Source organism: Leopardus geoffroyi, chromosome A1 (assembly GCF_018350155.1).
Source record: "Leopardus geoffroyi isolate Oge1 chromosome A1, O.geoffroyi_Oge1_pat1.0, whole genome shotgun sequence".
NCBI lineage: Eukaryota > Metazoa > Chordata > Mammalia > Carnivora > Felidae > Leopardus > Leopardus geoffroyi.
The window spans coordinates 30023077-30050601 of NC_059326.1; the positions used below are offsets into that span (position 1 = coordinate 30023077).

The 27525-nt window shown below is 46.4% G+C and overlaps 1 long non-coding RNA gene across 1 annotated transcript in view; it reads left to right on the top strand.

Annotated features, from left to right (window-relative positions):
• The first annotated feature begins 6860 nt into the window (after positions 1-6860).
• Positions 6861-27525, top strand: part of LOC123598251 — a 74474-nt gene continuing 53809 nt past the window's right edge. The window contains exons 1-6 of the long non-coding RNA XR_006712463.1: positions 6861-7642; positions 7813-10205; positions 10825-10927; positions 11399-11584; positions 13544-13722; positions 16628-16829. This is a non-coding gene — a long non-coding RNA (uncharacterized LOC123598251). The remainder of the gene's footprint in view (positions 7643-7812; positions 10206-10824; positions 10928-11398; positions 11585-13543; positions 13723-16627; positions 16830-27525) is intronic.

A 27525-nucleotide genomic window follows, 5' to 3' on the forward strand; every position in this document is an offset into this window, starting at 1 on the left:
ACCTTGCTGTGAGGTACAGTGTGGCTACCTCCCGAACACTGATGCCCAGGAAATCATACACCTAGCAGCAGATAACATCAAGACTTTTAGAAAGAGGCCAAAGTCAGGGCTGGCTCTTTAGTTTTCATTTCCCTTTAAAATCCATTCTTTCTGGCAGCTTTTGTTGTAGGAGACTGCACTCTTTTCTTTTGGGATATGACCTTATGTACTTATTAATTTGCATGACTGATCTGATTATTTCCAACGTTAGACTATGTTTGTGTGGCTTATGTTCCTTTTCCAACCGAGCTGTTAAAATGGGTCAGAAGCCTCCAGATCTTCCCTAAACAGAAGGTCTTGGCCAGAAAGCAAAGAGACTAAGTGGCCATATTGGAGAGAGAAATACCTTTACCAAAGACAATGTATAGGGGGACAGGTGACCTAGAGCTGGAAGAGAAGATAGACCTGGCTAGTGTAGTGGGTCCTACTGAAATGCTCATTTTTAATACATGCCATACTTTTTTTTTTTTTTTTTAGGCAGGTGGTAGCTATGATATTTAGTATTTTTAGCAGTGTTATTCTGTATTTTTCAGGCTGAGCATAGAGACAGGTATGGCCTTCAAAATGCAACAAGATGTGAAGATAAAGACCAGTATGTCATGTGAGATGTAAATTAAAAAACAGTGATGCTACCTTAATCTGGCCAGCGGGCAATTTTCCAGATGAATGTTCTACCACATTCATAGTATGATCTCTGAAGATCTGGAAAAGAAGGCAAGAAGCCAAAGTAACCCTAGCAATCAGCTTCTTATTTAAATGGCTACAGAAGCATTTGCCTGACATTTCCCTTCAGACCCTTCTTCCACTGGATGTGGTGTATCAGGGGTGTATGCAGGGGCTTCCTGCTGGAAATTTCCCTACTGGGAAGGCTGAACAACTAGTTGAAGGATTGAGATGCTGGAGTTTATTGCAATGCAGTTGCACAGTGGAAACTTTAGCTCAGGATTCATCAGCTAGTGCCCTTTGGGGGGTGGTGGTGGTGGCGGGAATTGGATGTATATATTTTAAATCAGCTTTATTGAGATGTAATTTACATGAGGTAAAATATATCAAAAATTTTTAAGTTTATTTATTTATTTATTTTGAGAGAGAGAGAGAGAGAGAGAGAGAGAGAGAACAAGTCGGGACGGAACAGAGAGAGAGGGAGAGAGAGAGAGAATCCCAAGCAGATTCCACACTGTCAGCACAGAGCCCGACATGGGGCTCAAACTCACGAACCATGAAATCATGACCTGAGCTGGAATCGAGTCAGACACTTAACCGACTGAGCCACCCAGGTGTCCCAAATCTGCCAACTTTAAGTGTGCAGTTAAATGCCAGTTGTATAAAGGCTACCACAATTAGGATGCATAACATTTCCATCACCTCCCAAAAGTGTTCTTATGCCCTTTCGGAGTCAGACCCCACCCTCATCTCCTGGTGCCTGCCAACCACTGATCTCTTTTCTCTCTCTGGAATCATATAATATGTAGCCTTTTGAATCTGGCTTCTTTAGGCTGAAAAAGAGAAGTTGTGGACTGAAATTACCCCCAGGGGTTAACAGCATTGCTCTCAGGGTTCCCTATGTTTTTATTATTTGGGGGAGATCTCTGGTGACCTCCTTCCTTGTACCTGTTCCCCCCTGGCCTGGAATTGCCGTGGGAAGGACCTAGCTCTGGGTGTCGATCAAACCTACCTACCTGGCAGCATGCCCCAAACCTGAAACTTCCTTTGTCCCCAGCCTTAGTCAACATTTGGTCCCCTATCTCTACCCCTGAGCCGCAAGCATGTCTACCCAGATGAGTTCTGATCTTAATTAAAGATGCCCGTAGCTAAGAGCACAGGATTTGGAGTCAAACAGAACCAGATGTGACTTTTGGTTCTGCTGCTCACAAGTGGTATGGCTTTGGGACAGTGTCCTTAATTTTTTGGAGACTCAGTATCATTCTCTATATAATGGAATAAAACCACCTACCTCAGGGTCCTGTTGGGTGAATTAAATGATATCAAGTATGGAAAGTGTTTAGTACAGTTTTCAGCGCATGCTTTACCCTCAACAAAGAGTTATTACCCTCGTTTCTTATTCTGAATTTTAGGTTCAGTGTGGTTATTGGGTTGACAAGATACACAGCTCCTTGGGGTCAGAATTTACATCTTCTCCTCTACAAGACTTATTGTGAGTAGGAACTCTTCAAGCGGGTGCCATTTTGTTGTGAAAGAGTTCCAAAGGCGGGAGCACCCTCTCTTCGTCCTCAACTCCAAGACGTCCCCTCATAGCCGATGTTTATCGTGTTCTGACGTCAAAACACAGATTGGCACCAGCAGCAGGAGCGGAGGCCCCTTTCCCTTTCTTTTGAGCCCCTGAAAGCCTAAATGAAGGCTCGTTTTTATCAGGGGTGGGACCAAAATAGATGCATGCATTCTGCTACTTGCTTTGCTGTAGTCAACAAGGACATCATCTTCTCAGAACAGGGATGGGTATTTATTTTGAACTCTACTTTTAGTTCAGTTTATTTCTCTTTTAGGGTGTGTTTTCATTGCCAGCCTGAAGAACATCCTTTCCATCTCTTCTTGATTCGTGAGCCACTGAGAAGGAAATGGCAGTGGATGGACCGACGGTGACTATAGGGCTGCCTTCATGATGACGTAGGGAGGTTCTGGGCCTGAGCCCTCGGTCATCTCAAACAGATGTCACACCATGAGGGATGATTAGCCTCCTGTGCTCCAGAACGTTCCGAAACAAGGAAAAGGGTGAATTGTGACACATCAGAAAATAAAAGGCAGGCACGTTTGTAAGGCACGCTCCCAGCCAGTGGGACAGACCAGCTGGCCTGGCTCATCGACGAGAGATGCTATTTGAGTTGTCAGTTCAGTTGCCAGGCCTCACATCTGTAGCTTGGGATGCGCCCACTTGTCTCTGAGATCTGCATCTGCTCCTGGAGTTCATTCAAAGGGAATGGCTCTTGGAATCAAGGTCCGCTGTGGAAAAGGATGGCCTTTAATCTGTCCAGCAGGGAGGCTTCTCCTTGGGGGCCGTCTCTGGGCCTGGAACCTGGAAGGATGGTTTCCCGGGCCCCGGCCCCTCTGGGGAATATTAAAGAAAGACCCGTGGTGTGTTTGGGGGCTTCTATGTGGTTGGTCTGGAGCTCAGTGTTTGTGGCAGGCGGAGGAGGATAAGGATGGAATGATACCGTGGGCCAGGGTTTATATGACATCAAAGGAACTTCATTCCTGAGGCTTCACTCAGGAAATTTAAACTGACTCCAAATCTCTCTTTTTAGGCAAATTCTTGCAGCTCACGTGTTCTTTTTGGTTGTGGCCTATGATGTTTTTATGTATTGTTTTATGTATTGGTTTTATGTATTGTTTTATGTATGTTTTATGTATTGGTTTATTTTGACTTTCTTTCACCTTGGTAGCTGATATCAGTCCGTTCAGGGCAGAAGCAGAAACAGAAATGTCTTTTAACTGGGGTGCCGCTAACTGCCATATTAAACCTCATAGCTTTAGAGACTTAGCGCCATAGCAGTAGCTGGTGTTGTTTTCTCCCTTATTCAGTGACCGCTACTTTCACCATTTTGTTCTTGGTCATTGTGTCTATAACATCTTCTTCATCTCTAACACCTCCTTCCCCCCGCCACCCCCAAAGACTGGTTGTGGTTTTATCCGGTGCCATGATGACGGCCAAGAGCTTCTCTTCCAAACAGTGATGCAGGGACCCAGGCTCATTCTCTTCCATCCTGCAGCTCCCCTGCCTCCACACGTAGCTTTCAAGGTCACTGTGCTTGTCTGCATCCCACAAGCAGAGGGGAGAGAAGCACGGAAGCTTTGAAGTATTGGCTGTTTAGCTCAGATCTGAAAGTGGTATCCAACTGTGATGGATTGGGATGGGTCCCAGTCCATTAACATAGGGTCACACCTAATTCTTAAGGAAGGCTTGGAGACATACAGGTTAGTTGGGTGCACAGGAGAAAAGAAAAGGGGTTGGTGAACACTCAGCCAGTCTGCCTCACCACTCTAGGTATTGCCCGAAGGATTTAACATAGAGAAGCAAGTGCTTACAGATCCCCGGAAAGGCTGGAGGCAGGAGAACTAGAGGCTGCCATTTAACATTCGGCTTTGAGGTCACACTTTTTGCCAACTGCTACTACGTCTGGTGTCATCCTTGTACCCTCCAAAGTGGTACCAGCCATCGGCACGTGGAGCCCCTTTGCTGCCAACCCTCACCTCTGCTGGTACCCACTTAACCACTGGCACACTTGCAAAGCCTTCCACCTTCCAAAGCTTCTGTAAATGGATCTTGTTCACTGAACCTACACGGACCCAGAAATGTAGCCATACCGGAGACTGGGAGATGTGGTTTCAATCTTCCTTTGCTGGGATACAGGGAAGATGATACAAGTTGGAATTGATACCAGAGCCAATAGACTGTGGCACAGCAACCTTATTCGGTGGCCACTGCTTTTCACCATTCCTGCTGTTCCCATTTTGTCTCTGGTCACTGCTTTTTTTTTTTAGCTTGTCCTTCATCTCCTGGTCATTCATCACTGTTTTCTTTTTAATGCTCACTCCCAGTGGTCGCTTTGCCTGATGCTGCCATAATGGGAGAGTTTCTCCTCTGACAGTGGTCAATCTGAATGAACTTTCAAAGGGAAGCTTGCTTTTGCAAATGTATAGTTCCTCTGTCAGACTCCATCAGAGATACTGGAATGGTACCGACATCAAAGGTAAATCCATCCTAAAGATCCAGTAGTGTCCTAGGAGAGGCTCCTATTTCTATTGGTGGAACCATCTAGAAAGTTCTAGAACTTGGGGTATACCCTGTTTCACATTCTCCCCTTGGATGATGTTTCCCTCCACTGACTTAGAGGGTCCTTGACTGACAGTCTGACTTTTGGAGGTGACGCTTTACCCAGAACTCCTGAGGTGACAGTGCAGATAGGGACACCCCTCCCCCACCCCAAGAGCCTTTCACCAGGCTCTGATCTGCTCCTGAAGAGAATCATGGTAAGGACAGTAGCATGGTGTTGCTTTCCAATGAAAACATAGCTTGTCACTTTTCTCAGAGCCATCCTGGGCGGGGCTGCACCACAATGAGTTCCACAACCCCCCGAGACCATCTGCTGCTTGCTGGAGTCCGGGTGGCAGATTTTCTAGAAGGATCTCAGAAGTCAATGAGTGAAGGCAGAACTGCCCTGGAGAGGAGGAATTCTGGCAGCATAAGCTCAGGGAATTCGTTTGGGAAAGAAAGTTTATAATAACAGTGTTCTAGTTACTGCTGAATAAAACATTCACAGAGCTTTTGTTCTCCCAGCAGAAAAATAGAATACCCTGGTGGCAATAGAATGGTTGTTCTGTTTAAATGTTGTTTTTAATAAAAATCAGATGGTAGCAGTCATTTGACCTCTACACTGCTCCCCTCCGGGTCTTGTACGGGGCCTCCTCTGGGAGCACACTGGACACATGTCCTGGGGCTGTATGGAGGCGCTCTCCTCGAAGCAGATGGGGAAACTGCCATTTGAACGAATGGGGCATGAGCCCAGAGAAGGTACAACCAGCTGCAGAAAGACCAGTAAATATGGTTGTTACACATCTGGTAGGTAGTTCTGCAGCGACACAGCTAATGGTGCTGGTATTTAAACGGCCATTAGTAGACTTTGGCTTCTGCGCGCCCAATTAAGAAATACCCCGGAAGCTCTCTCTTGGTGCTGCTCTGCTGTCGCCGGGCTGCAGAGCTCCGGTTTGCTTGGCCGTCTTCATTGCCTGCAGGGAGAGAAACTTCATTTTTGTCAACAGCACAGAGCAGATTCTGGAGTGGCCCCCGCCAAGGGTGGGGGCATCTCAGTATCCTAGGGAAAGATAGGATTCAGTGGGCAGAGGGGGAGAGGCTAGGGCCTGAAGGTCCCTGGGTGGGGGAAAACACAAATTTTAAAACATTTCTCCTGGGCGGAAAACACAAATTTTAAAACATTTCTCCTGGGCGCGGCTGATCTCCAGCAAACGCCCTCGGGCATAAAGTTCCTCTTAAGCGTGTGACATCACCTACACCCCCTCAGGTTTGCCTCAGGAATTTGACAAAAGACCTAACTAAAAATAACTAGACCATACAACACGCGAGGCACAAAGAACAGTACGGCCAGAGACCACCCCTCATGCAGTGGAAACGAGTCAATCAAAATAGAATGTCTAGTGGGCCTGGGTGGTTCAGTCGGTTAAGCTTCCAACTCTTGGTTTCAGCTCAGGCCATGATCTCATGGTTCGTGGGTTCGAGCCTCACAATAGGCTCTGCGCTGACAGCATGGAGCCTGCTTGGGATTCTCGATCACTCTCTCTGTCCCTCCCCCGCTTGGGCACACACACTCTCTCTCTCTCAAAATAAATAGATAAACCTAAGAAACAAAAAAGAAAGGGATGACTAGACACGTAGAGTTATCTACCCAATAAGGGTAGAACCTGTGAAGAAACAAGGGAGAAGGAAAGGGGGCCCCCCAAACCCTATAAAACAAGTCCCTTGCCTATAGTCCGTGGGCATTCACTTTCAGATGCCCCCTCTCTGTAAAGAGAGCTTTCCTGCGATTCTTACTTTCTTTTATTTTTTTATTTTTTTTTCAACGTTTATTTATTTTTGGGACAGAGAGAGACAGAGCATGAACGGGGGAGGGGCAGAGAGAGAGGGAGACACAGAATCGGAAACAGGCTCCAGGCTCTGAGCCATCAGCCCAGAGCCCGACGCGGGGCTCGAACTCACGGACCGCGACATCGTGACCTGGCTGAAGTCGGACGCTTAACCGGCTGCGCCACCCAGGCGCCCCCGATTCTTACTTTCTGATCTTATACTCTAATAAACTTTGGTCTGTTGGCGCCTATTATTCTGTGTCCACCTGTTCATTCTTCGAGCGACAATGAACCCTGGGTATTGAGGTAAAAAATCCTGCAACCCCTGGGGCTATACCTCCGAGAGGTGCTGCTTGGCCCCCTCCTACGTGGGTGAGGGTGCCAGCCTGGCACATGAGGCACGCTCAGCAGCTTGGCCCTCATTAACCCTGAATCGACAACACTTAGAGCCAGTTAATCTTAAGGATTCAGTATTCGCCAGTGCCAGGTTATTCCCTTTAAGTCTCTGAAAAGAGAGGAAGGGGGAGGAGGCGTTTTCTCTTCTGAAAAACCTCACCGCAGGGGGCAGCTTGAGCAGGCTTCCTTCTACCTTTTGTAGGACTCCCAGGTCCCAGGCTGCTTGGAGCCACTCCTGTCCCTCAGGGGTTCCTTCACAGTTGCAATGCAAATATCTCTGGCCCCAGAATTTATTCAGAATGGTGCCTGCAAAGAGCTTAAAGGCTTTGAGGAAGGTGGGGCCCAGTGTAGGGACATCTCTGACTGTTGACAGTTTGCAAGGAAAGATAAAGGCAGGAAAGGCCACTTTACCTACTCTGCTGGCCCCAACCCCCCCAACCCCATTTCTTTTCTTCTCATTTCATAGGTTTATTACGGAAAACCACCACCACCTCCTAATATGCTACGTGCTGCCCAGGAAAGAGCCATGACACGGACCCTGTTTGCAGAGACTTATTCCACGGAAACATCTTGTCTTGCACAGGCCGGTCCAGTTTGTGCTGACGGTCCTGATGTAATTATTAATAGCCGGGTGGTGGGGTGGGGGGCTTCACTCCCAGAAGGTTCCAGTTCAAACTGCCCACGATATAGGCAGGCACCCTGTCTGTAGATACATCATAGGAAGACGCCATTTGTTTTCTTTTGTTTCATCTCTTCATTTTCTCTCTTGTTTTGGGGAAGCAGCAAGGAGACCCAGGCTTCTGCTTTTACGCAGCAAGGCGGTGACAACCAGAAACATGGGTTGATTGGAGGAAAACCAAGACAAGCCTAAAAGAAGTCAAGCTGCACAACAGTGCAGACTGAAGTGCAGCACGGGGTCCCCGGTTCCTCCTCAGCCCTCTGATGCTCACTGTGATGGCTGCTTTTCACAAAAGCCTCCGCTCCCTGGCAGCCGGAGAGAAGCTTCGGGAAGCTGGTGTGGTAGGCTGGTCTGCGGATGGCCCAGTGGCCTGCGTGGAACCTTTTTGGGTATAGTATGCTGAAGAGGTGGCCGCGTGGTGGGAGCAGCATGTGACACACGGGGGGGGGGGGGTAGGTCACACTCACCTCTACTTCCAGCCCTGGCAGTGATGGCTGGTAACTTGGCCTGGCTGCCTTCACAGGGGAGGATTCTCGGAATCAGGAAAGATGGCCAAGCAGAGGTTTGGGCGGTTTGCTCCACTGGACTGATCTGTGTTCAGATCCCGCAGTGTTTGGAGATCTCTGTACAAACACACACACACATATGACCTCTTCCTCTCTCTCCCACCCCCACGCCCCCCGCCCCCCCAGACACTGCCATCCATTGTGTTTTCTATATAACAAGCTCTCGACATATGGATGGGAGGTGACCATGTGGCATAATGGAACAAGGGCTGGTTTGGGAACAATCAAACTCCGGTTCCAGTCCCCCCAGCTGTGGGATTTACTAGCTGTGTTAGCTTGGTCAAGTTTCTTAAACTTTCTGAGTCTCGGTCTCCTTAACTATGACATGCGGTACTTGTGAGGATTGAAAATAACTCAGATGAAATAACTGGCCCATAGCACCAGGTCTGGTCCACAGCATCGGTCAAGAAATGGGAATCACCAGGAGCTCCTCATCCTTACTCCAGCTCTAGCATTAAGAACCTTTCAGTTGAGCGGGGAGGCTTGTGGAAGAGGAAATGTACTCTCCCCTTGGCTGAGCGTCCGTGCCCACGGGCAATCTTTTACTCACTGTCTGTTTTCATATTCACCCGTCTCAATTCACCCATCTCCACGTACTCCATGGGGCCTGCGTGTGCCTGGACCCTGGCTGGCTAGATGTTACTGGTTTACCAGGGGCCACGTGGCTCGGAGAGAGGTTTCTGTTCTTTGAGGTTCCTGCAGGTGGATCCTGTTGAGATTTAACGCAGGTGTTTGTCCCTCAGACACCGCTGAGGGCCCTCTCCTCTTTCTGTTTCTCGCTGTCCCTGAACAGTAATAGGGTAACATTTCTGGTCCCCGGAAAACAGCCTGCTCTTGGCGTGTTTCTATTGTGCATCATCTATGTTTGGCCTTGACCCTCCTGTGTTCTGCACTGTGAGCAGAATATCAAGTGGGCTGGAGAAGCGAGCCAGGCACTGCCAGCCCAGTGTGTGCATTGTCAGGGGGAATATCATGCTACGTGCACAGAAAATAACTTCCTTTTCTCATTTTATAAATTAGCTCAGCGATCCCTGAGATTATGAGCCTTTATTCCCATAGACAGTGCTTTAAAGGGGAAAAAGAAACAATAACAATGGAATCAGAATACAGTTCTCTGGGCAGTTCCAATCAGGAAGCGTGGGTAGGAATACGGTCTAGAGATTCTTACAGCACCCAAAAGCTCTCCATCATCCCCGATCCCACTTTCTCTCCTAGCCTCACCCCTACTTCGGCTGCTTTATCACAAAAAAGCTCTGATGAAAGGCTTGTGATCTCAGCTGGGGCTGCCGGGCTGGGGAGAAGAAAAGGGGTCCTCTTTCTAGAGGAGAAAGGTCGTGCAAAATGCTGGATTCCTGTGTCTGGGAGGCAGCCGACCAGCCTTTTCAGATACAGGTTTGTCCTCTGTCATAGAATTTGTCATAGAAGCAGTGACAATTTTGTCATAGAAGCAGTGATAATCAGAGCGAGGAATGTATAAATCATCTGGACCTACCCCTACAGACGAGGAAACGGAGACCCAGAGAAGGTAAGTGACTGGGCCGAGGTCCTCACTCAGCTGACGAGGGGCTGGCCTGGGACCCCCATGAGCCTGACTACACTTCTCAAAGCAGAAGGGTTCCCAGGGGAGAAAAAGGCATCTCTTTCCCATCTCATTTTATTCCAAAGTACAAAACCCATTCCTATTTTTTCTTAATCTACTTGTAAACTCTAATGACTAGTTCTAGTGTTAAATACTTCACATAATTTACTTAATTAGCTAATTGCTAACAATGTGAAGTCATTTTCTTTGACCTTTTATAATCCCCATTCCTCCCACAGAAAACAAGGTCCTATCATCAGTGTTTTGGTGACATTGGCATAAAAAGTGAATGGCTTGACATAAAAGCAGAGTCTAGTTCTGGAATGTCTGGCTTTCCTCCACTAAACACCCGGTATTCCCTTATAAAGTAGAGTGTGTGTGTATGGGGGGGTTTTGGGGGCAGTGGGAGGACATTTTTGAAATTAGGAGCATTACCCCCACCTGTATATTTACTGATCTTAGAGGCGAGTTAATGAAGTAAGTTTGAAAGATTGGGACCACAGAGACCTAACGTCAAGTCTCACTTCTACCCTGTCCTCGCTGGATCGCTTTGAACAAAGAACCTGGCTCCAAGGCTCTGTTTGACTATAATATGGATTTAATAATGGGGCCTATTTGATAGAGTCATTATGAGAATTAAGTGACTTGATATGTGTATAAGGTTTCTAAGACTGGATGTGGCATGCCCTAAGACTTCAACCAATGTTCATTATTATTATTGTTAATAAATACTTACAGGAGGGGCACCTGGGTGGCTTGGTTGGTTAAGTGTCCGACTTCGGCTCAGGTCATGATCTCACGGTCTGTGAGTTCGAGCCCCGCGTCGGGCTCTGTGCTGACAGTTCAGAGCCTGGAGCCTGTTTCAGATTCTGTGTCTCCCTCTCTCTCTGCTCCTCCCCTGTTCATGCTCTGTCTCTCTCTGTCTCAAAAATAAATAAACGTTAAAAAAATAAATAAATAAATACTTACAGGAGTATTTGAAGGTTCAGAAAAGTAAGAAGAAGGAAGGCTGCCTCGATTCCCTCCCTCTGAGTTTGCTACTTTTCCACCATGGAATCATCATGGTATCACAATGTATGTATAATTTATCAGGCTGCTTTTTCCATTTAGCATTCTTTTGTGAACATCTTCTCTTATTCTTCAGACACATGACTTTTAATGTCTACAAAGTATTTCATAAACAGACATACCGTCATCTTTTTAACCCTGTCCCTATTGTTGCCGTTCGGTTTGTTTTCCCCATTTTTTTTCTCCTTTGTAAATATTTTGGCATATAAATCTTTGTACTTTTGATCATTTTCTGAGGCTAGATTCCTAGAAGCAAAATTATTGGGTCAAAACATAAACATATGTCAGAATCTCAATTCAAACTGTGAGTTGCTTTGTAAGAAGAAGCAGTGCTTTACTTTGTAAAGCTCATTTGCCAAAGCCGTGCATGTCAACATTTCCCACTGGGCTGTCATTGGGAAAGGGGTAGTCGAATACTTAATGTCTGTAGTCAATCGAAAATTAATTTCCTCTTCCTTTTCTTCCTGGGTTGCCTAGAGGACTGTTGGAAATGGCACTGACCAGGGAGTCCTTCGGGATCTCCTCCTCAGGAAGCCTCATGTACTCTGGTTCGGAGACGCTCAAGCCCGAGCCAACCTCACAAGCCCAGTTGACCTAATTCAGTCTTCTGACCAGTGGAATGGCATCCAGCATCACGTCCAGCTTTAAAAGCTTTCAGAAAAGGTGAGCCCCTGGCTTCTTTGCTTAGTCTATTGTTGTGTGGGTAATACCCCTTATTTGCTAGAAAGTTACTGCTTAAGCTCATCCCCTAAATCCTTGACCAATTTGGTCCTGTTAAGCAGAAGTCTTCTGGAACGTGCGGTCTCCATAGCGTGTGGGTGGTGACCACATCACAGGAGTGCTTTGCTGGTACCTTTCTAGGTCCAGCACAGGGATGCCTGCTACATGGCTTAGATATTGCTAAGCTTCTCCTCATGCTTCTCTTCCTTGAATATAGAATTTTCACCTTTCCTGGATTTACCCTTTCTATCCTTGCAGATGCTCCCCTCCAATCCAGGGCTCCCATTCTTCCAGCCTCAGATGCTTCTTACTTCCCTAAATGGCCTCTCTGCTGCTAAAGTGTTCCTCCTCCAGTCTGTCCTATGTAGAGCCACCAGGTTCGTCTCGCTTAGACATAGTTCTAAGCCTGCCACTCTTCGCTGAGGACCAGATTAAGCACGCTCTCAAGGCCATCCATTGTGTAGACTCTGTTTCCTGGTTATCCCATAACACTTTCCAGCCAAATCATACTACTCTCTGTTCCCGAATGGGCCCAATCCTTGTCAGATTCGTTATTTTCCTTTTGCTTAATTGCCCTCCCTTTTCCCATGTCGCTCTTGAAATTTCAGGGGCACCTGGGTGGCTCTGTCGGTTGAGTGACGGACTTTGGCTCAGGTCACGATCTCACAGCTCACGAGTTTGAGCCCCGCGTCGGGCTCTGTGCTGACAGCTCAGAGCCTGGAGCCTGCTTCTGCTTCTGTGTCTCCCTCTCTGTCTGCCCCTAACCCGCTCGCATTCTGTCTCTGTCTCTCTCAAAAATAAATAAACATTAAAAAAAAATTAAAAAGCAATAAAAAAGAAATTTCATCTACTCATCCCAAATATCCATATATGAAGCCTGTCTTAATGCCCTGTTGCCAGAATGAAAGCTCAGTCACCGTGAACACCTGTGCACATCACTTCCCTTTTCTCAATTTTCCCCATAATACAATATTTTCTAATCCTCCCTTTGTCCCAATCTTGGTAGCTAATAACGATTATCTACCTTTATTATCTATCTCTTGTTATCTAATCCTCCCTTTGTGCTAGCCTCTGTAGAGAATAAACTCCTGGAAGGCCAAACAGTGCTTGCCTCTTCGTTGCACCCCTTACATCCCCCTAGAGAGTGCCTTCTACATGGTGGACACTCAGGTTCTGAGACAGAAGTTCCCTGACACAGCCCCCCTCTCACACCGCCACAGAGTGGGAGCAGCACAGCTGCCTGGATTTATTGCTTTTCCCAGGAGAGGCAATTATAGTGCTTTATCTTCCCCTTTGGCTTTCAGCCAGTGGCTCTGCACCTAGTTTTTAATTTTCTTTTGTTTGAAGGGATGTTCTGTCTCCTCAGTCAAAACAAAATGATGACGGTAATAAGAGTTGCTGCTATTTATTGAAAGACTACTATGCGCTGGACGTTGTGCTTTACATACGGGATCTCATTCATTAGTCTCCATAAAAACTTTACAAGTTAGAGATATGATTATTCTGCTTTATGGATGAAAAAATTGAAGCTCGGAGAAGTTAAAAATCTTGCCCCCATGTCACTAAGGTAGATTAGAGTTTGAGTCAAGAGTTGAACCCAGATCTGTGGGCCCCAGTCCCTTCCATTGTGTCCCACTGGAAAAGGATGGCTTGAGGGTGGGTAGGCGTGAAGCTCTGGCTCAGTTTTCCTGGGATCTGAGAGCCTTGGGCTTTGTAGCTGGGGGAAATGCGTACTCCCACTGCAGCTCAATTATGCTAGTTATGCCAAGCCCCTGATGCCCCTTCATCCTGTCGCGTTGCCTACAGGAGGGCAGGGGGATGGCGTGAGGCCACTGCTTGGATCTGAGTGCCCTTGGTGCCCCCAAGGTCTTTGGCTCTACACATACTCTGTGCTTCTTCCAGAGACCTCCAGAGCTCCCAGACCTATCACTGCACAAGGTACCCTGGACATTAAATTTTCGGAAATCCGACAGTTTAACACAGTCTCCGGGTCATCTGTTTGCTGGGGAGAAGGCAGTTGAATACGGGTGTGATGTATGCCGAGACTGAGACAAATGTCTTCCTTTAGGCATCAAAACTAGGTAAGTCGGGATAGTTCAATGCTAATTTTTAAAGAACTCTGGAAAATAGCATTCTAGTACAGTACTTGAAATACACTAGTTATTTAATAGACATTAATTTCCCTTATTCCATCTAACATGTTAGCCTGTCACACTGGTTACCTACACACACAGTGAGCGGTGTTATATAGGAGAGTGACCCGGGCTTAGGGATCCTGAGTTTATAACAAGCAGTAAGTATGCCTGCCTTTTCCTCTGGTGGGTGATACTATCTCTACCTTTCCAGGCCATTTGCTATACAGATGTCCTTGAGAAGACATTCTGGAATAAAGGGAACTATAGCTTTGCTTGTAAGACATGTATGTAGAAATGCATGAGATCCATGAAGAATCATCTCCTAACACCCACCTCATGGATCTTTTTTTTGAGGATTAAATGAACTGACATATTATATCAGTCAGGATAGTTCAGGTTATGCTGCAGTAACAGATGACTTCCTAAGTTTCAGTGTCTTAAACCTCCAAAGACATTCTTCTTGCTAATGCCACTCGCTCTTGGGAGTTAGCTGGGCACTCTGTTCCAGATTATCCTCACTCTGGGTCCTAACCTGAAGAAGGCTTCATCATGTGGCACATCATCATGGGAGAGGGAAAGTGAGTGTGCAAAATAGCATGCTGGCTCTTAAAACTTTATCCCAGAAAGAATGTGTATCTCTTCTGCTCACATGTCCATCCCCAAAGCAAGTCATGGGGCTAAACCTGACTTTAAGGGAGAAGGCAAACGTGCCCAGAAGAAGATCGAAGATACTTAATTCGTGGGCAGCATGAAATACTACTAAAGAAATGCAAAGTCCTTGCACAAAGTTTGGCACCTGAGAAATCATGGCTTCTCTCTTCCTTTCCATTCCTGGAGACATGAGTTTGGGAAGGGTCAAAAGTGTGGGTCATTGGTCCGGAGGAAGCTCATAGTGATCAGGGATTCAGATTATTCTCTGACTGTCTGTGGCTGTGGTCAAGAAAATGTGCAGGATTTCCAGAGTAAAGTTATGTGCCCAAGCTTGCAAATCAGATTAATCAATACTAATTGCTAACATGCATTCAAGTTCACAAGTTTGTTGGTCAACACTAACAAAGAAGGAACAAGAATTTCTCCCAATCCCCAATTATTGCACAGAGATAATAACTAGATTGAGAGAGAGAAAAAAAATGTTGATTTATTTTTATTCATGAAGCAACGCAATCACAGATTCAATAGCTGAAATACTTCCTGACCTGAACTGGCCCCCCCATCTGACTAGAAATCATTGAATGCCATAGAATGAAATAAACATTAAGGATCATCACAGCCTCCATGCTCTAGAGTTAAACAATGCCAGATGGGTATTAATTCATTTATTCAAAAGATATTCATAAAGCTTCCCCTGCCCCAACCTGTCAGGTTCTGTGTTCAGCGTCTGAGTACAAGGTGCAAAACAAAACAGACATAGTTCCTGACTCCATGGAACTTAGAGTCTAGAGGGAAAAAAAAGATTGTAATAAAAGGAGCTTGCTTACTAGGGCCTGGGCACCGGGCTGTGCAATATGTTTGCATTTCATCAAAGACTCAACAGCCTGCGGTGGTTTATTATTCACAACAACCATGTGGAGGTAGTGGGAAGCATAGCTTTGACCCAGTGTAGTCAAAGCTCAGAAAAGTTATTCTACATATTCCGTGGGTACCAGAGTTTTTAGGACAGAATTCAGGTCTCAGTAGCTCAGCATACAGATGTATCCACACCCAGACATCGTCACTAACCTGTATCACAAGAACCACCCTTGTTCATGGGCTGTGGATCCCCCTTCTCCAGGCTGTGCCTTGTCCTCATTTACATCCTCCATCAATGAATGAGTTAGAGAACTCAGTGCGCATCGATTAGGTGCCAGGCAACGCGCACCTACAGTTATCTTCCTACAATTACCTGCAAGGGTAGGAATGACTATGATCACTTTGCAGCTGACTAAATGGAGAATCAGAACATGAGAAGACACTTGCCTGTTATTCCAGGGCTCGAAATTGGTACAGGCAGCCAGGATTCGACACACCCTGTCTGAGCCAGAACTCTTCCCAGGGCCACGATGTTGTTCTTCCTCCCTGCCGGCAGGCCTGACCAGTGGATGTTTCCAGACCTATAACCATGGCTCCTGCGTGACATCCCTAAGTCCCCCTGCAATAATGCCAGGTTATGAAATCCAGGCAGCTCTAGCAGAAGCAGACTCATTCTGGGAACACCTGCCTCTCCTTACGGCGACAGTATAGCTTCCAGCTCTTACTCACCTATTCTAATGAACCCAGCAAACATTGATTAAGCAGTGGCAGGCCCCGAGGCTAATGCGGTGAGCCCAGCGCAGCTCTGGTCTCCAAGGCCTTAAAATCGGGAGTGTGAGTGAAACTTAGAGCCACAGCAAGTAGAAGGCAAGTAGACTTAACATAGGGTTATGACAAATAAAGTGTAACAGGAGAACAAGGAGAGAGAAACTTCTACTAGGCAATCTAGGAAGACTTTGGGGGGAGATGTGATATTCAGGGACTTGAAGGTTGGATGGGTAAGACTCAAGTGCTAGAAGCCAGGCAGTGAGGGGGATGGAGGGAAAGGGTGAATGTGAAGGAGCCAAGTTCTGCAGGCACAGGAAAGTGCTATTTCTCCCAGAAACTGGTAAGCCCAGGGAGAAGTTGTTTTTCCAGAACACTCCAAGGCTGACCCATTTTCACAGAGGCCCCAGGGAGGAGCAGCTTGGGGAGTGGGGGTGGGGGCAAGTGCGATCAGAGGGGCTGCTTCAGGGGTGAGCTGAGAAGAAAGAACACTCTGGACACTTCGAAAGCCTTATCCGAAAAGGAGCCATCTGGTCTGGTGCGGAGTACCAAGCAAACTTCTTTTTATTTTCTGCAGGCATCTGGGCTTTGTGGAGGGATCTGCGGCGGCTCCCTGGGCTGGTGAAGGGCCGAATCTCTGGCGCCTGAAGCCTGACTGGTCCCAGCCTCCACACCTCTGCACAGAGCGGTCCTCACAGTGAGCTGCTGAGCTGACAGCTGTCTCTTTCGGAGCCCTTTGGGTCTGCCGCCCCATGCTGTCCCCTTGAGAGAGAAGCATGGTAGGTTTTTTTTTTTTTTTTTTTTTTTTTTTTAAATCCTGGCCAGTTACATCTGGGAAAAACAATCCAAATGTTAATCCATCTGGAGAGAGAATGAATCCATCTCTTCTGCTGCTGCCTGTATCTTTTCATTCTCATTTCTGGATCTTTAAATCACATGATGAAGCCAGAACGAACGCCCTGCAAACCTGTCTCCTACCCTTCAGGCAGCCTTTTAGACCTTTCTTTGTGCCCTGTCTCCTTATGCTCCTGCCTCACAGAGCTCCTTTCATCTGGGTGTGACGCAGCCCGTGAAACAGAGAAACAAAGCCTCGCTACACCCCCATGAGGAAAGAGGCAATCATAACTTGCCTTCCTCCTGCCAGGGAGGGGACAAAACAAGGACGGTGCAGTGATTTGGTCACAGTTCCAGCTCCTCCTGCCACCCTAACGCAAGGATTTGGCCACAACACCCTGCACTCGTGTGCTTTCGAGGGGAAGCACATGTTCAAGACTCACATGTTCAAGGAGGGGAGGGGACTCACATGTTCAAGAAGGAACTTGGTACATTTCTTCCTAAACTGGATCCGCCTCCTGCATGCATTGTTGGGGGAAAAGCAACAACCAATCACCCCAGCTGGGAACTTTCAACTCTCCCAGGCTTTAGAGACGTACCGGGGGTCCTAACGCTCATGCCTAGGCTGCTTCTCTCCAGTTCTCTGCGACTCCTTTCGGCGCCCTGCTTGCCTGCATTACTACCACAGCTTGCTCTCCACAGTCCTGTTTCTGCAGCGTTTCCCTCCAAATCCACCCTCCAGGCTGCTGTCAGAATAATCTTTCTGACATACACTTAGATAGGTCATGCCTCTGCTCAAAACACTTGTCCTAAGATTTCAACCCCTTACCCTGGCCTAGAGGCTCCACGTTCCATGCCCCAGCGTACCTGCCCAACCTCCTTTTCCACCTGTGCCCCTCCACACTCTCCATAACTGGCCACTTAGAACCACTTCCTGTTCCCTGCGCGTGATGCATCATGCCTTTGCTGGTGTTCCCATGCACGACTCTGATCCTCTGGTGTGGGAGTTCCTGTCTGTTATCAAAGCCCAGCTTCAGGAGTGGCCTCCACCCTGAGTACCAGATGAAACTGGCAGTTCGCTCCTTCGCGGCATGTTGTGTCTTTACTGGGTTTCCGTTAGGGCTCATGGTAGGATATCAGACATTGTTTACGTACTGCCTCGTCTCTGGCCCCAAATCACCTGTGTGTTCTTTCTCGGCTAGTGTGGTGTCCTTCATCTTGGCATTGCCAGGACCCAGTGGAGTGCCTTGCAAATAGTCGATAGAGTTTGCTGAATCAGGAGGGTGATCACGTCTGTTCACGGAAAAGGCAGAACTAACAGACAGGGAAACAGAGGCCAAAGACTGTTGAGAGGTTTTCCCAGTCTCGTGCTGTGAATTTAAGTAGCAGTGCAATGACTAAACCCAAGGCTTCTGGTTTCCAGATTATCACACCTCTGTAGTCCCTAGAACCAATGCATCGAGCAAGCCTGTAGGGGAGAGTTTGTAGTCCTCTATGTGTCACAGATAACCTTCATTCATATATTCAACGTGTACTTGTGCGTTTAACAAGTCAGGAAGGTCCCCTTTCCCATGAGAAGCTTGCTACTGGGAACAGAGAAAAATAGATAACAAAGTACATAAATCGGATATAAGGTGAGTGGACAGGAGTCAGAACAGGTGGAAGCTTGGAGGCCATCATAGGGGGCCCAGATTCTATTCTAACAGCAGTCATTGGCTTCTAAAAGCCAGGAGTTTGACAGCTGTGGGACAGGAGATGGGAACAGAGTGACACAGGGAGAGGAGTTACTGCACTGCCTCTGAAGGATGTGACAGTGACTTGGACCAGGGTGGCGGAAAAGCAGGTGGAACAAGGTGGACTGATTTGGGATTTATTTCAGACGAAACCTGCCCACACTTGCAATGGGTTGGTTGTGGCTAAAGTCTTTGGCCTGGAAGAAGGATTATTAGCCATTGTTCTCGTTTATCCCCATCAAATCGATGACCACAGAGGCAGTGTTAGAATTCTTGGGTCATCAAAAGATTCCAGGATTTGGTAGGCACCCGTTATTTCTGTGAACGGCCCCACAATATTTTATTATGTGAATGATGTCTTCAGAGCCTCCTTTGGGAGTCAAAGTTTGTCTTCTACCTCTTAAGGCCATGGACAATGGCAATAGGACCCTGGTTGGGACCATTCTGGGTTTGTGTGTGGCCCCTGGCTGTGCCTTGCACGGGTTGATGTGAGGGCCAGCATGGTATAGGAAGAGATTAAGAATTGAAGCTGTACAATGCCTGTTTCAAGCTGTGTGACCTTGGGAAGGGTTTTCAACCTCTCAAAGCCTCAGTTGTCTCATCTATAAAATGAACTTCAAGAATACATGACTCACAGAGTTTGTGTGAAAATTTAATGACTGAAGTAAAGTACTTAGAGGGCATTCTTGCCTTTGATTCTCCCCAGAACCAATATGTGGGGAAAGAGGAAAGTTCGGGAAAAGGAGGGAGCACTCTTCACATTCCCTCCCAATAGCTTGGGCCCCGATGTAACTACGCCCCCAGAACAAGAAACTTCATATTCCTAGTAGGTATTCATCTGGGTTTAGGGAAGAAAACAGTATGGGGCACTGTAAGGTATCCTTCTTACCAGCTAGTAGCTTGCTCTTTTCTCTGTCCCCATTGAGGGTAACCGTAGCTTGAGTAATGACAACATGATAAAGATGTCCATCTCCAGCCAATACCGTGGCATCTGGTGTTTTGCTTCTGGCCTTGCGGGGTAGGTGGAAAGTATAAGAGGAGACTCCTGTGAGGACCTTTCTCTTATTGACCTTCATATGAATGTGTGGTTTTGAGTTGGTGAGCAAAGAGGGGCACCTCTGTGGGCTGGCGTGAGCTCCTCTGATGTATGTCGTTCCCGGAAGATCACTCACCTGGAGACGAGGTAGTCTTCAGACAGGAGCTAGAACTTAGAAGGGGGTCTTAGTCAGGCGTGATAGGGAGTTTTCTGGCTTTCTTGGGACTCTGCTCTCTTTGATAAGGACTCTGGGGGATCTAAAGCAGGGATGACAAGTTGGTGTAACTTTGGCTGATTGGGAGTTGATACCTAGAGTACTGTGTCCAAGTCTGCACTCAATGAGGAAGAGTGCAGTGGTTGATTGGGGATGTCTGCCCTGAGCAGCCTATGGGGACATGCAGCAGGTAGGTTGTGAATTGGCCATTCTTGGTATGGAGATTCGTGGGATCTCTCCAGGATGGCAGGGACTAAACGTGACCTTCATCACATGGAGGCAGAAGGGCAGCCAGGCAGGGAGACCTCCCCATTGAGGCCAAATACTAAAGATGGATAAACTCCATTGTGTAAGCCAGATGATCTGAGTGCTTATTATTTTTGTTGATTTATCTTTTTGAGCCCCTTGCTCTTAGTGTAATCTTCCAAAACTTTTGTTGGCCGGGCCTCTGCCTTGTCACAAGGGACTGGTGGAGGGCACGTGCCTGGGCTGGAGGACAAAGGAGAGGAACAAGCCCCTGAAAACAGTGGGGCTGGCCGTGGATGGCACCCGAAGACCCCAAGGAGATGGCCAACCTCAGGGCCCAAGCCTCCCTCCTCACATGTGGATTTCCTCTCCATTGCTAGCTTCAGGCCAGTGGAATTCTAATGTTCTATAGGCAACATTCCAACTTTTTTTCACTTCACCTTTTCCAGAATTTTGCCAAAGACTATTGTCAAGATAGTTATTCAACCATTTCACTTCTTAATTCCATTAGGAAAAGAAGGGAAAACTACATAAGAGGGGAAAGAAACCAAGAAGACTGAAATTGAACATTTACCAAATATTTTTATGTATGTTTTTCTTTATTTTTTTATGTATGTTTTTCTTTATTTTTTAAAAACTACCTTATTGAAGTATGACTGATGCTTAAGAGGCTGTACGTATTTAATGTACACAGCTCCATAATTTTGGGAATAAATATACATCTGTGAAACTATCACCACTTTCAGGCCATAAAAATCTCCCAAAGTTTCTTTCTGCCCCATCATCATCATCATCACTATCATCATCATTATTTGTGGTGAGAACACTTTTATCTCACAATTACCGTATGAAGTAAGCACTATTGTCACTATCTAATTAATGATGCAACTGAGGTTCAGAGAGGGCCGGGCCCAGTCCCCAAGTCTCAAACCCCGTCGAAAGCAGAGCCACACCCCCGGCCCCAGGCATGACAGTCCCCAGTGTGCATGCTCCTTGGCTCTGTCATGCCACGGAGCGTGGTGGGGTTTGCAGTCCTGATGGGGAGCCACGGAAGGAGTGTGGGCTCCCCCAGGCTGAACGCCGGCAGGGATTGCTGCCCAGGAAAGAGCCAGAAAGCTTCATCTCCCATGGCAACCTGGCATCTGGGAGGACGGGAGAGGTCTGAGGGCTGGGAAGCTCTTGTGCCCTTTGAAATGGGGAAGGGGGCGTCTTCCCTGCCCAGAGGGGCCACTATGAACCCAGGTGACCGCAACCTTCGCCCCACTGCTAAGCCCAGAGTACCTAGAGCCTGAACGATGTTGCATTCAAGGGGCCCTTCCAGGAACTGCTGTCTGGTGCTCTGTGCTAAAAATGCTTGTAATCACAGGATTTGCTTTACGGATTTCTTTTTTTATTCATAAAAATTCAAAGAACTGAATGGGGTGTTAGCTATGTGACTTTCCCCAGTTTGAATAGAAATTGTGTAGCTAAATCAGGTTGGGAGATGTCCTTGAGTTCTGTGTGTGTGTGCGTGCGTGTGTGTGTGTGTGTGTGTCGGGGATCGAGGTAGACATGATTTGACTTGATGTCACTATGAAATATTTTTAGAGACCTTTAGAATTCTCTGTAATTACACTATCTATACTCGGGCCTAGTGTTACTGTTCAGGTGACAAAATACTGGCTGCTAATTACAATAAACATAGGATTTCATTTCTCTAAAAAAAAGGAGTCCATAGCTTCTCTTCGCTTAAAGCAGCCCAAAATACCTACTGGGATTTTCTTCTTCTTTATTTTTTTAATGGCTAAGACTGGCACACCAAGACAATTTTTATTATGATTACATTAGTACAGTTTGCAAACAAGGCAGTGTGTCTTCACACCTTCTGTCTGATGTGGTGGCAGAGATATTAGAGGGGTTTTGTGTAAAAAGTTTAAGCTGAAGCCTGGATTTTGTATGGCTTAATAGAGATGCTTACTCCAGAACTGTTCCCCTCTGGTATTGGTGTGCTGTGTGGACAGAAGTCTTGGGATTTTTCTATGCATTCACAAGAAAGGAATTGAGATTTGCAGCCTCCCTTTTCACAGATGACAGAGGAAGAGGAGGAAGAAAGGACAGGCCGCCTTGCCAGGGTGTGTGGGTTTGAGGGCTGCATTCTTTAGACGTAAAGGAAGAGGCAGAGTGGTCAAAAACAAAACTCTGGCTCTGGTGGGATTTTATCTTATTTTTATTAAGTTTAAAAGTTTTAATTCCAGTGTAGTTAATATACAATGTTATATTAGTTTCAGGTATACAATATAGTGATTCAGCAATTCTATACATTAGTCAGGGCTCATGGTAAGTGTGCTCTTAACCCCCTTCACCTGTGAAATCACCTGTCCCACCACCCACCTCTGCTCTGGTAACCATCAGTGTGTTCTCTGTAGTTAAGAGTCTGTTTCCTGGGTTCGTCTCTTTTTTCCCCCCCCGTTGCTTGTTTGCTTTGTTTCTTAAATTCCACATAGGAATGAAATTACATGGTATTTGTCTTTCTCTGACAGACTTATTTGGCTTAGTTAGCATCATGCTCCGTAGCTCTATCCATATTGTTGCAAATGGCAAGACTTTATTCTTTTTTATGGCTGAGTAATATCCCATTATATATATATGATATTTTTATAGATAACTATATATATTTATATTAGTAACTATATCACTTCTTTATCCATTCATTAGTCAATGGACACTTGGGCTCTTCCCATAATTTGGCTATTGAAAATAATATTCTGCAGTAAACATAGGGGTGCACGCATTCCTTTGAATTAGTGTTTTTGTATCTTTGGAGTAAACAGCCAGGAGTGTGATTCCTAGATTGTAGGGTTCTATTTTTAACTTTTTGAGGAAGCTCCATGCTGTTTTCCAGAGTGACTGAACCAGTTTGCATTCCCATACAGCGCATGAGTGTTTCTTTTTCTCCACTTCCCCACCAACACCTGTTATGTCCAGCGTTTTTGATTTTAGCCATTCCGAGAGGGGTGAGGTGATAGGTCATTATAGTTTTGATTTGCATTTCTCTGATGGAATCTTAGTTCCGCCATATGCCGTGTGACCGGTGGCAAGTTACCTTACCTCTCTGAGCCTCATATACAAAATGGAAAGAATAATAGTACCTCCCTTATAGCATTGCTATGAGTGGATAGAAAGCACTTAACACAGCATTTATACAGGGAGGTCCATATGTGGCTGGCTATTATTTTAAAGATGCGCTCAGTAAATGTGTGGTGAATGAATGAAGAATGTTTGTTCTGATCGCAGGATGCTTCAGGCAGCGTTTTCAATTTTAAGTTGCGCTATGAAGAAAGCCTAACGAAGTGCCAGCCTCCCCCAGGAACCTTGTAACTTGTTTGTCTCCAACAAAGACGGCTGCTAATCTTCCTGTTGAACTGTGGCCATCTGCATTCTGCAGAACAGCAGCCCCGGACTCTCACTGGGGCTGGAGTGGGAGTGGAATTAGGACTGGGCTGACCTAGCACGGGCCAAGGGTGCTGCCAGGCGCTTCGGTAGCTCTATATAGCTAATGCTTATTCAACTCTTGCCACGTGCCAGGCGCTGTTATAAGCACTTTATGCTTAGAGCAAACAATCCTACCAACAGGCGCTATTGTTAGTCCCATTTTGCAGAGGATAAACCTGGGGGACAAGAGACTGTTTCAAGAGACTGTTAGGAAGTCTCTTGAAATCCCACAGTTTGTAAGTGACAGAACTGGGACCCAACATGGACATTCCCACTCCAGCATTCCCCCTGCCGCTGTGCTCTGGGGCTTCCCTGGCGCCTGTAAATCTGAGGGTGCCCTGAATAAAATTTATGTTATGGGTTGGCAACAGGACATTGGTTTCCTGATCTACAGATGGCCCGGTGAGAGATATACCCAGGGTAGATCACCCAACTGGTGCCTGAAGCTGGCCTGGCTTAAATCTTCTACGTGTGTGCATGCGTGTGTGTGTGTGTGTGTATGTGTGTGTGTGCCCATGTGTGCGTATGTGTGCATACACATCTGTTTGTGCGTCTTCTTAAGCATCACATGGGGCATAGACAGGCAAGTGAGAAATACACTTGTGAGGACCACAGGAGGACACTGTGTAACTGAATTAAGTAATTTTGAAGGCGAGGGAAGAAATGGATTTCCAAATACTTTGTGCTTGCTGCAGGGCTCTTAGAGATTCATCTTATTTCCATTTGCCCTTAAACATTTTTTTAAGCTTGCCTTTCTGGGCTGGAGATAAAGTCACCGTCTTCTCTAATTGTCCGCCTCCCCTAGGAACGCTCTTCCTGCTTGAGGCGAGGACATCTGACAGTCACTGAGATTTTCCTGGCAGACAGACTGCAGCATGTGCCCTGGTCTCCACCCTCCTGCCTTCCCTCTCCAGGGAGTGCAGGGCTGTGTAAATCAGCCATGAGGAGGGCTTAGCAATTAAGGAACTTGACACCTAGGTGATTGCTCCATCCCCTGGGGTTTCCAAACCTTTTTGAACCATGAATCTCTATGTTCAGTGTAAATCCCAGACCCCCTGTGTGTGTGAGGCGGCTGAAAGTGGAGCTGCCCTGGCAGATGCTGGGGGTCCCGGGAGCCCGCCCCGTCTCCCGCGATGACACCCTGGGGTAGAGAAAAGCGGTTTGAAAGCCCAGTGAGCAGCTCTCAGTTCCCTTCTATAACTCTGAAGACCAGCTTGTTTCTCTTCTGCCCTCCGTTCTTCTCATCTTCTGGGTGCCTGTGATCCACTGTGACAAACAGGCGTAGCTAGCATGCCGGAAGGATCAGGAGGCAGTGCTAAGGGGCCAGATTTAACACTCATTCTGCTCCCATCTTACTTAAAAAATGAGAGGTGATGGTGGCGAAAAGTGTTTGGAAAGTGGAACAGTTTAGAGGTTGGGAACATGGCTTGTGGAGTCAGACTGCCTGGGTTCAAAGCCCAGCTCTTCTACTTACTAGCTGTGTGAGCCTACACAAGTTTCTTAGCCTCTCTGTGCCTTAATTTTCTCATCTGTAAAATGAAGATTAAATAGTAACAAACTATCTCATTGGGTGGTTGTGAGACTTAACTGAATTAATATATATGATGTACCTAGAACAGTTCCTAGCATGCGGTAAGTGCTCAGTAAGTGTTACCCATTATTGTTTAGATAATCATTCCTCTCTTCCCCAAAATGAATCCAGTATATCCTAAGGTATACATGACAGACTTTCTGACAAGTAAGATTTTTTTTTTTTTTTGAGGGGAGGAAGAGCAGAGAGCAGTATCAGAAGAAAGAGAAAAGAGTTTCATGGAGAGCAGTAAAACTGTAGAAAGGGAAGCCCACAGTCTGTGGGAGACATGAGCACCTGACTACCACGATACCAGACCAGTCACTACGGGGTCTTGAGCAATTTAAGAAAGGGGATTATTGGGGCTCCTGGCTGGCTCAGTCAGTAGACCATGAGACTTTGATCTTGGGGTCATGAATTCTGGCCCCACATTGGGAATGGAGATTACTAAAAACAAAAACAAAAACAAAGAATGGGGCTATACCTTAGAAGAACCTACGGGAACAAAAAAGCTCATTGGAATTTTATATAACAGTTCTGTTTTATGAACCAGCACTGCTTCACCCAACCATTTTATGGTAAGCCATTTTCATTTCTTTCTTTTTCTTTTGGAGTTGGATTCTCTGTTACTATATGAAATGCTAAGATATTTTAAGCTACTTTGGGCCTGTAGCTCTGCTCCAGGTGCTGGGCTGGGAGAGCGTCACATATTCCGGCCAGAAGACTTCCTGAGGGATTGGAGGAGGCTGCAGGGCAGAAATGCCAGGTTTCTCTGGAAATCACTAGCCTGCTAAATATAGCGGTGATTATGCAGTTACTCCGTTGATTTTTTTCTAATCACAGTTTACTGGAGGCCTTAACCTTTAGAATTCTTAACAGCAGGAGGGCTGCAAAAACAGTTCTGGTGTCCTCTCAAAATAAACATCTTTGAAGAGTAATTAAGGCAACATATTGTTACCTTGGTCCCACAGAACCAAGTCTGGAGTACACAGGGGTCAGAAAATAAACAGACTTTGGGGTAGCTGAAGCAAAGAGAGGGGTAGGCCCAGGGATCTGGAGTCCAGGGCTGGGGGTATCACAGATATAAGGGAGTTGGGTTAAAGGATGCCATCCATTAATTCTCCAATTTTTTAAAAGCTGAGAGCAACCAGAGTTAAGTTCAACATAAAATTAACACGAGTTAGTGTTAGAATCAAAGGAAATTTTGGAAATATATAATCATCCATTGGGTAATCGTAAAACATACAAATACAGGCCGTCGTAGGAATCAGTATAATTGAAGGAGTGATAATCTGCAAGGAAGGTCTGATTGTCTGAAGACCTATTTGCCCCTTGTTCCTCACAATTTTGACTAGACAGTACTTTGATTCTGAAGTCCGGTGACCAAACATTTAAATTTGGTGAGGCCACCTGGGGAGAGCTTACAGCTAGACATACAGTTTTTTGACACTGACTCTGGTGATTAATTTGGTCTTGACCTTGCAGAAGGAAAGGCCTGGGGTCAAGTTCATCTAAGTAGATGATAAACCCCCAGAGGAACAAAAGAATAGGATGGGTGTTGGGTATTTAGAGAGGGAAGGAATGATGGAGAAATGGAGTACCATCTCACACTCTCCAAATTCTGGGCTCACTGGGAAAGACCAGAGTCATTTGGAAGGAGCTCCAAGCTGGTCTGAGGTTCCTCTGAAAACTCCCTGTTTGTCATTCTTATTTTTTAACTTAACAAATATTTGTTGAGATCCCAGGCACTGTTTTGAGTCCTAAAGGATGGCTAGCAGAGAAACAAAAATACATAGACACATTCCCTGACCTTAGTTTAAACCTAATGAGTGGTATAGTTTATGTGTACACAAGTAACACATGGCAGCTTCAGGGCAAGTGAGTTCATTTTGAAGTTATCCAGGCTATGTTTCCAAACTGAAGCACCGCGGATGGGTTTCCCTTCTAAATGCCACCATGGCCACGTGGTCCATGTCGGCATGTTTGCCTGTGTCTCAGGGGAGAGGACAGGGTGACAGACAGAGTGCTGTTAAGCCTCCTCTCCTTTTTATAATGTGTGGGAAATTCCACTTGGAATTCCACTTGGAGGACTTTAATACTGGTAATAATCTGTGGTCTTTTTGGCCATCGTGCCTGAAAAAATGAACTTGTCAGCATCTTTATTCTTATCCCTTTTGGGGAAGAGAGCTAGAGAAGCACAGAAGGGCAGTCAGAAGCCCGACTGCCCATTTAGCCCCCGCTCAGCCCTCGTTCCTGAGCAAAGGCAACGGCTCAGGTAATTAGAGTCAGAATCCTGATGGAGGTACTTTGTTCAAAGTTCAGTCACAGTCTGGGATGGAGAACTCTGCATGCTCACTTCCCTTGTTAATAG